Raw genomic sequence first — 9,855 nt, forward strand, 5'->3', positions numbered from 1 at the left:
ACTTTTTTCACTCAAACGAGGCTTGCACACAAATCCAACATTACACCTCAACCAAACCGAGCTGCCTTTCAAAAACGAACACAAATTTCTAGGCATCACCTTCGACAAAAAACTAACTTTCCTGCCTCACATAAACGCACTGAAAAAGAAGGCGTCGCTAGCACTGAACATACTGAAAGTCCTTTCACGCAAACACTGGGGTTCTGCTCGGGTATGCCTTCTACACATTTATCGCTCTGTAGTACGTTTCGTTTTAGATTATGGTTGCATAGTGTATGGATTAGCAAGGCCATCGTACTTGAAGCGACTGGATCCTGTGCAAAATTCTGGATTGCGCCTTTCAACTGGTGCATACAGGACGTCACCAATAAACAGCCTGTACGTAGAAACCAATGAACCACCACTTGCAGACAGAAGAACCACGCTCACATGCTCATACATTTTAAAGATCCGTTCCCAGCCTAAACACATCTGTTACCCACTCGTTACAAAGTGTCCATCTCGAACACTATTTACCAACAAACCTCTAGCAATCAGACCACTCCTTCTCCGCTTTGAAGAGAAATGCCAAGAACTAGATATAATGGACACATTGCCTAATATTGCCCGCAAACGTGATCCACTCCCGCCTTGGTACTGCCTACCATCTGTGTGCGACTTCACATTAACACACAATTTCAGAAAAAACATACTCCACATGAACAGATATTACAGGAATATTTAGCACTCAACGAAAAATACGGAGAATACGAAGCATTTTATACCGATGGATCAAAATCGGCGCACTACGTGGGAAGTGCTGTAGTTCAGAATAATTGGGAAAAAATAGTACGGCTACCTGAGTGTGCATCCATTTTCACCGCCGAGTGTTACGCAGTCTTGCTAGCTGTAGAAAAAATAATAAATGAGAACATTCAGAACAGTATCATTTACACTGATTCTCTGAGCATACCAACCTCACTTCACCATAGAAATGCAGTGACACCACTAATTGGTGATATCATACACAACATAAGAAGCGCCACAATACAGGGACAAGACATAAAATTTTGCTGGGTTCCCAGTCACATTGGAATCACTGGCAATGAGAAGGCGGATGAATGTGCTGCAAAAGCTCGGAACAAAGAAATAAAGAAAGTGTACATTCCTTACAAAGATGGTATGAGGTTGGTGCAGTGCAAATTAAGGAATAAATGGCAGTCGCAATGGAACATCGAAAGAAATAATAAGCTACATTTATTAAAACGCATCCTAGGCGAATGGAAATCATGCTCACACCAAAAACGATTCATCGAAGTTATTTTATGCCGTCTCCGTATTGGACACACTCATCTCACACACAACTTCCTGCTAACAAAGAAAGACAAACCTGTTTGCGAGCAATGCGGACATGAACTTACCGTAAACCACATACTATTATCATGCACAAAACTTGAATCAGTAAGAAAAAAATATTTTGCTACATTTTACAAAGAACATATTCCATTTCATCCAGCGTTGATTTTAGCTGAACATGCACCCGTTAGTATGCTTGATGTTTTTAGCTTTTTAAAGGAAGCCGGTGTTCTTCAAAACCTGTAATGTTCTTACCCTGTGCTTCTCTACTTAAAACGATACACCTCAGGCCTTTCTCAGTCCTGAGAAGGAGGCTGAGGTTTTTATCTGAGTAGTTGGTGGCCTCGAGATCCTTGGCAAGCCAAGGATGTCCACAGAGGTTAACCAACTTTTAAAAGCTTCTGCAAACAGCCATTTCTAAAAAGTTTGTATTTAATCAGCCAGGTAATAAAAATAACTTTTAGGCCCTTTACACCACCGTTTTTATACACTTTGTCTTCAAACTTTGCTCGAGCTAATTTTACTAAACCTTGTTCTTGGCGCATGATAGCCTTAGCCGCTTATGCGCCATTAAACACAACACACAACAACAACATCACTGTCGAAAACCGATGCCCAGGGCTGTGACTTTGTTCGAAAGCTAGCGGCCTTTGTGCGTTTGTTAGTTGTTGCTTTTGCATGGCGCCCTTGCTGTGAACTTGGTGCGGCTTTGAAATTTATGCACTTAAGTCACTGTGCTTACTAGAAATCTGAAGTCATGATGTATTCATTACAGCTCGTAAAGTCTTGTCCGCATTATTTAAGAGTCCGGCTTAGTTGCAGTCTCATTACGAAAACACGTGCATCTTTTCTTTGTCCTTCCGGTACTCCCCCTTTGAACACCCCAGTTTTCTACAGGGTACCAACCAGTTTGGCTAAGCGGCTTTCGAGTTCTGCTGCTGCTGAAACAACCCACGTCAAAGAATCCCTGGTGCTCTAAATTAAACCGGGGGGCCCTCCGCTATAGTGCCAGTCGCCAGTCTGTTCGGCCCATCGAAACTCCCCCATCGACAATCTAATTCATTTTTCCTCGAATAGCTCCGCCTACTTTGATGCACAGGCAAGGTTCTCTCGAGTGCGGTTCGAAGTGGTTGCGCTGCTTCGCGATACTGCTCAGTCTCCATAGCGACGTTTGGCGCGGTCCTGTCGGTTCAGCTAGCTTAGCAGCTATTTACATCATGGCCCAATGCGGCCCACCAAAAAATGTTTTGTTGAGCTGTGTCATCATCGCATTCGTTTCGCAAAATTTTCGCAAACAATTTGACGATGCTATGCGTTGTTTAGACTGCACAAAAATTTCAAAATAGCTTTGTTTTTTTTCCGGAGCAGCTTGTTCACTAGGCGCACTGCAACGGACAAGAGGGCCCCGTAAGCAAGATTGTCGACGGTAACTCCTCGATCGCTTGCTTCCGACAAGGTCCAGAAATTTGCTTCCGTTTGAACACTTATATTTTATCCAAACTAATTAACTGCATTTTCCTGCTATCTTTCTTGTATGCCATGGTTCTATTTGAGGTCTGTCCACTAGTCTTTTCGCCTGGTTTATTTCCTTTCATTTCGCGGCAATTCACATGACTCCATTTCATTTTATCTATTAGATCAAGAGCAACATGATGTAATGAGACTTCGTTTTAGCGCTCTTCGACTGTAGTCGACCTTGCGCCAGTAACCTCAGAACTAATCAGTCAATCTGTGTTTTTAGTTCGGTAGCGACAGTTGACTCATCATTACAAGGCACTGGATGGGTAGATGACCTGTCGCCACAGTTTTAAACGCCGCTACGTTTACGCGAGCGCAGTCTTATCGCGTCCGCTGCGAAGAAAGCGCACGCCCTCCCTTAGCAGCTGTATCAAATCGGTGGCCTTTAACTGGGCCTCGCCATTGGTCATCTGCGGCTTAAAAGACCGGGAACCGATGTTTGCAAATCGTTTTCCTGCACTTTGTCCATTTTTCTTTTGCAAATTGTGCAACGACGTATCCACTTCTGTGAAATCAGCTTTTGCACGCGTTCTTCTCCTCTGGGTTTTTTATCTTCGCAATTGCGAATGCTGAGATCTTCTTCAACAATCTTCGCGGTTTGTAGTCTATCAGGGCGAAATTAGATTTCGCGTTGACAGTGGCAGGAGACGGCTTAAGTCCCAGCGGAGGGTATCTCTATTTGCTTCGCACTCCGGCGCTTGATAATTGCATACGCCCAGTAATTAAGCGAGGACTGCGCATGTTTCCCGATTCATCCGGCTTACGATTTGAATGCAGTGTCTATGCTACTGTCCGGGATAGGGTGGTGTCGGAGTGCGCCTTTTTCATAAGGCAGCTCTCCGCTTCCGTGCCTCTTCTCCTCTTGCTCCACTGGTTGAGAATCAAACCGCCGGCTGCTACTGCACATGCGCAGTTTATGTTAGCAACAGGTGCATGCGATAGATGGCGACAGCTGTCAGGTAAATGCCACTCCGCACGCGCTGCTGGCTCCTCGTGGAACCAGATCGCGCCTGCGTCTCCCACGTGCGCTTGTTTTCAACCAGTCGCAGATAAATTTTCGCCACTACCCAGAGGGAGCCACATATTTTGAAAAAGGTTACTTGATACTTGGGACTTTTCTGTAAATTTCTTCACGTGAAAACAGCGGGGCGGATTTATTAAAAGCAATGCGGTTTAAGGACAGTGAAGGGAAAATGTATTTTCAGCGGGAAGAAATCACTCAGCGACCGTTATCTATTTCGTCGCCAAAAAGAAGACATGAAATTTCATGAGCCATGGATATAGATGGCATGAGCCCCCGCCCAACTTTAATGGTTCAGCCTTAGCCATCCGGGGCCGATTTCCATCGCCCAGTGTCTCCAGCGGCATTAACTGCAATTGCAACTGTGTGAGGGCCCGGCAGACCTTCATTAATGAAGGGGAACTCACTTTGTGTAAGTTGAAAATTATTTTCAGTCTGAAAGCAAGCGGTTGCGGCCCTAGTTTGGCTTCGGTGGTGCAGTATGTGTGATTTCTCAATCCTGTGTGCGAGTATAATTTGTCATCGAATTGCTTCATGGTCATATTTTCCTTGTTTACTATCAACTGCCAGCTCTCCCAAACTGTATTTTGGTTTAGCGCCCTCTCCTGTGATTTTTTTTTGTATGGCACGTAAGGTTTCTAACTTTGCCTTATACTTTGGTGAAGGGAACTTGCTGAAAAACATGCCATTTGTCGTGATTGATGGAAATTAATGCAATAATGGTCGAATTAACCTTATCGCTCACCTTGACTTAAAGGATTTTAAAGATGCTACTTTAGAAAGAGAGCCGAAAAGTTTCGCATTTTCCAAGTGCCAACTCCGAAGGCCTAAAAGTCCTCTCTCAAGTCATTTGCTGCCATGATTACGAAAAGAGTTTTCCTCTGCTAGCGAATGGCGTCCTGTAGGACATTACCCTGGGGCTGATTTTCCTTTGCCTGCGAGTGTTGTCTTTGATGTTCTCCTGGCATCAGTGAGAACCTTCGATTTAGTTGCAGATTCCCTTCCTGTGCTCTGGTGGCATCTAAGGAGCACACATTTCTGCTATTCACCTGTTTTACACTTCTTATCGGTAGTGAGATGTCCCCGCTTGGGCTGTGGGTTCACAATTTAGAATGTTTGACTCCAGCCAACGCATTCTTGCCGCACCTTTATAGAAATGACAGTGCGCTTCTTGTTCAAACAAAGAGTTTAGAGACCACCTTCCTGTGCTTTGTGCTCGAGTCATTGTAGCGTTTTCTTTTTCGCCAATTGATGTTGCCACTAGTTGCTGACGTCATTTTCATGCCAGGTCAGTTTACTGTTCGACATTTCGGTGTCTAAAATAGAGGGGTGACCCACCCAGCAGAGCCGCTAGAGTATATTTCCCTCAATGGTTTCCCGGCCACTACAGGGATATCTGAAATTCCAAATTCCACTTTATGTCCGACCGTCCTTTTTTTTTGTAGCTCCGCAAACCCGTATTGCTGTTGTGCTTTGCTGCTGTAAGCAAGGAGTGATGCCTGCCGTCCATGGCCACGAACCTGGAGAAAACAGGAGCAGTAATTTTTTTTAAGTTTCCTAGCTAAAAAGCTCCAACATAAAAAAGCAGAGGTGAGGACCGCTGATGTGCTCCTCTGATGTATGCTCACCTTTGCAACCTTATAATTCAAATCCTCTAGACATTCCTTTACATCCATCACTTTGTATTGGAGATGTGCTGAAGCGTTTTATTAGGCATAGGCCCCTCCCTTTTCTGTACGCTGTCCAGCTCCTCTTCCCAGTTGTTGTGGACCTTAAAGGCACAGAAAAGACTAATTCCTGAGAGTTTTGTTCTTCTTAAAAGCTGCATTACATGGCACTTGTTCGAAATGTCAACGTGTGTTCGACAGGAACAGATATTTCTGAGGAGAAATTTGGCCTTCAAAATTCCCCGTCTCTTTGCTTGAACTTTGCCACGGCCATTTCAAACGAGTCCGGGGACACCGTTTGAAAGTCAGTACCGTAGGTACCTGGCCCCGGAAATGGGATCGAAATAAATGTCTCTACACAAAGCAATTCGCTTGGACAAAGATCTGTACTTCATTCTTTGTGTTTGAGAAGTGTTGCTGGGGGGCCGCACTTCTCTTCTATGTCTAGCCGTTAGGCGCAACTTCTTCACTAGCCCTTTTATGTTATCCAATCCCTGCTTTCAGTGTGCACCACGTTCTAATCAGAGGTTGATTTTTCAATACAGGACAACTTGAATTTCTCCTTGATGTTTCTTTATAGTGAAACAGGGGTTAATCAGTGCCACTTGTTGCTCGCCGCGCTATAGCAGAAGCTGGCACGGCGGCATTCACCCCGAATCGCTTCACTGCCTCTATGTGATGCACTTGCCTTTGATGTGGGCAGTTCTGGGAGGTGATCTCGGACGAGCACGGCATTGACCACACAGGCAACTACCACGGTGCTCTGACCTCCAGCTGGAACGCCTCAACGTGTACTACAATGAAGCTTCCGGTGAGGTTCGCGCCTCCTTTTCTGTGACATACGGCGGCTGACGCACTCTGCTTTCCATTTTTTTCAGGCGGTAAGTATGTGCCACGTGGCATTCTGGTGGATTTGGAGCCGGCCACAATAGACGCAGTGTGGTCTGGACCTTTCGGGAAGCTTTTCCGCCCAGACAACTTCGTATTTGGTACGTCGGATACTTGGGATCCAGACGGAATACCTGCGTGCTTGCGACATGCGCAGTATTGAAGCTAATACCCAAGCACGAATTTTAATCTTGGCAAGGTCTGTATGAGGTGCCAATTCCTTCTTCATTTGCACTGTGTGCTCACGTGATGTGCTGTGCTCTGCACCAGTGAATGTGGCCTGTCTTAAGCATATTGCAGCAGTTTCTGCATGTAATCATCAAGTAGCTTTTATAGCCATAGCTCTAGTCAGTGACGAAACTGGTTGCAATCGGTATGTGGATTTGAAACGGACGGGATTCTCGGACTTGGTGATTTCATAGCAGCAGCCTTTAGTAAAATGCCGAAGCATACTTTGACTACGAAAAAATGCGATGGTGTTCCAAAATTTGGCCCTGGTCCTTACCAACACTGGCCCACCCCCAGGACGAAATTTGACCTTCTCGGATTGGGACCGAAATCGCTGTCAAACATAATTTGAATATGCTCATACGATGGTGGCCTCCCAGTTTAACCAGGACCAAAACTGACGTTCACGCTAATTTGAACGGGTTCGATACGATGGTGACCTCCAATTTCGGCCTTACTAGCAAACCATGCAAAGATGACCATAGTCTAACTGCAAACCATACGCAGCTATTTCACAGATCACACGACGGTAGTTGTCAGAATCTGTGCTAATCAAGGAACATAACTTAAACAATTGAAACCTGCAAACTGGGTACTTAATTCGAGGACACATGGCATCAGCAATCACATATTAAGCCAAGAGAAGAGAACAGAGCTAAACCACTGTCATTTTTTTTCTACATTAGGCATTCAGCTGGGAGTTTGAGAGTGCGGGCCTAAACATTCGTCGGCGCACGCCGCGGTGGCTCAGTGGTTTCAACATTCGGCTCCTAATCCTTTCGGTGCTCTGTGGTCACCGCACAGTAAAGGACCCCAGCCTGTCTAAATCTGGAACCCTCCTCTCTGGCGTTCCTCGTATCCTAGGTCTCACTTGGGGATTTTAAACCCAACGTACCATACCGTACCATACCGTACCATACCATACCATACCATACCATACCATACCATACCATACCATACCATACCAAAGTTTGTACCAGCCTTTGTTGTAATGTCGACTGCACGGCGGCAGCCGGCTGACTTCCACACCTGTCTCCACTTAGAACTTGTTTTAAGCAAACACCACGTATACTTCACTTCATCCCTAGCTTGTGTTTTCAGTGCGACAAAACGTTGCACCGTTGTCTGACGATGCATGCAGGCCGGAGCGGCGCGGGCAACAACTGGGTCAAGGGCCACTACACGGAAGGGGCCGAGCTGGTGGACTCGGTGCTTGACGTGTTGCGCAAGGAGGCAGAGAGCTGTGACTGCCTGCAGGGCTTTCAGCTCACCCACTCGCTGGGTGGAGGTACTGGGTTGGACATGGGTACTCTGCTCATCTCAAAGATCCACGAATAGTACCCCGACAGCATCAATAACTCGTTCAGCGAGGTGCCCTCGCCCAAGATGTCGGACACAGTGGCACGCGCAATGATGCGCACGCGCAAAGATCAGCTAAGTGGGAGCATGGAAAGAGCCAACACATAGACCGACTATTCTTATCGTCACTGATAACCAACAACGCAGCCAAAACAAGCGAGAAAAGAAAAAAAGAAAAGAGAGAAAAAAGAAGAAACAACGGGGGAAACAAAGGCAGGGAGCGCAAAGAAACAATTCCAAAAAGTTCTAAAAAGATCCCGAAGAAGCCAACAACCAACACGGCTAAACGAATTACGATGAAAGGTGACAAAGATGAAGGCACTAAAAACTGGACAGACAAGCATAAAAGGTGCAGGAAAAGCCTGCGGAAGATGTAAAAAAACGGCACGGCTAAAAGATGACGGAATTAAAAGCGTTAAAACAGATAAAAGCAAAAACCTGAGAAGCCGATAAGAATAAAAACAAGCAGGAAAGGTGGTCACTAAAAAATGAAATTGAACAGACAACAGATCTCTAAAAACAAGCAATGAATCGTAAAAAACGTGTGGGCGATAAAACCTAAGGTGAGATAACAGAAGTTTTTACAGAAAAGTTTAAGATGGAAAACATCGTAAAAAGTGGGCGCCAACAAAACATCACGGGATGGAACCAAAAGAATGCACTGAATCAAATCGAAGCAGAGAGGAATGAACACTCTTTGTCTAACAGCGCAACTGATGGTGTGCTAACGCACTCATCTTTTAGCTTGTTAACAGTGGCTGCTTCAATGATTTCTCGGGTCAGTTGATTGACGTTTTTCGCCAGAAGCCAGAATATCTGTTTCCTTGAAAGTGGGGGAGATGCGTCGGCAAGGACTGCAATCACGGCAGTGGATGGCCAAATTACTGGACCTTTTATCCTCAGCATTAGCTTTATGCTCTAGTAACCGCTTGTTAATACATCGGCCTGTTTGGCCGATGTACTTCCTGCCGCAGGGTAAAGGGATCAAATAGACAACACCCGACGAGCATGCTACGAACGGATCCCGATGCTTAACTGTGCAGTCTGGAATTTTTCCCCCTTCCGAAATAAAAGTTGCTAGTCAGCGCAGTTGTGTGTCCTTCTTGTTCTGGTCCTTTGTCTGCAAGCGCTGTTTCTTCTCAAGAGGAATTTTGGGTCACTTAAATGTACCATAGCAACCTGCTGATACATAAGAAATCTAATCATATAGCAGCCACTTGTATATGGGGAACGAAAGCTTGCAAATATTAAATCTCTTTTCGGCAAAAAAGTGCTTCAGAAAGCTGTAATTAATTATCATTACCGGTGTTGTTCTTCTACTCAGTAGCATTTTCTTTACCACCCGAGCACCACTAATGCTCCACGTTTGTGTTCACCTTCAGCTCCACCGAACCACCCCAGCTCTGCCGAAGCAATCGCGGCATCTCCCATGCACCCCGAGAGTGACGTATCAGACCTGGCAGCTGCAACTACTGATCGTGACACTTTTTACTATCTCTACTTGTGTGTGACCAGCTTAAGAGGATGGAATTAGCGCATTTGTTTCACTCAGTTGTCAGCCAACACTACTACAACTGGCCAAGGGACAGTGTACTGAATTTTAGACACCGTTCCCACGGTGGACGAAGAGAGGTTATCCGACGGCGTCGCGAGGTGCGGCCAGTCGGTGTGACTTTTACGCACGGCGTGGCCGCAAGGGGTAGCACCATTACTGGGGGCCTTCTTTGTCGCTCATTTTACTGGCGCTTAAATGGTCGCGCCTGGCACAGGCGCTTGATTGCGATGCATATATGACGTTCGCCTGCTTGACACAACTCTTCTTGGTTGGAGGAATGTGCC

General features: G+C 45.7%; 1 pseudogene; it reads left to right on the top strand.

Moving 5' to 3' along the window:
- The first annotated feature begins 5,382 nt into the window (after positions 1-5,382).
- Positions 5,383-8,124, top strand: LOC149355944 (tubulin beta-4B chain-like; annotated as a pseudogene).
- The last annotated feature ends 1,731 nt before the right edge of the window (positions 8,125-9,855 follow it).

Source organism: Amblyomma mixtum, chromosome 3 (genome assembly GCF_055824585.1).
Source record: "Amblyomma mixtum isolate Tamu chromosome 3, ASM5582458v1, whole genome shotgun sequence".
Classification (NCBI taxonomy): Eukaryota; Metazoa; Arthropoda; class Arachnida; order Ixodida; family Ixodidae; genus Amblyomma; species Amblyomma mixtum.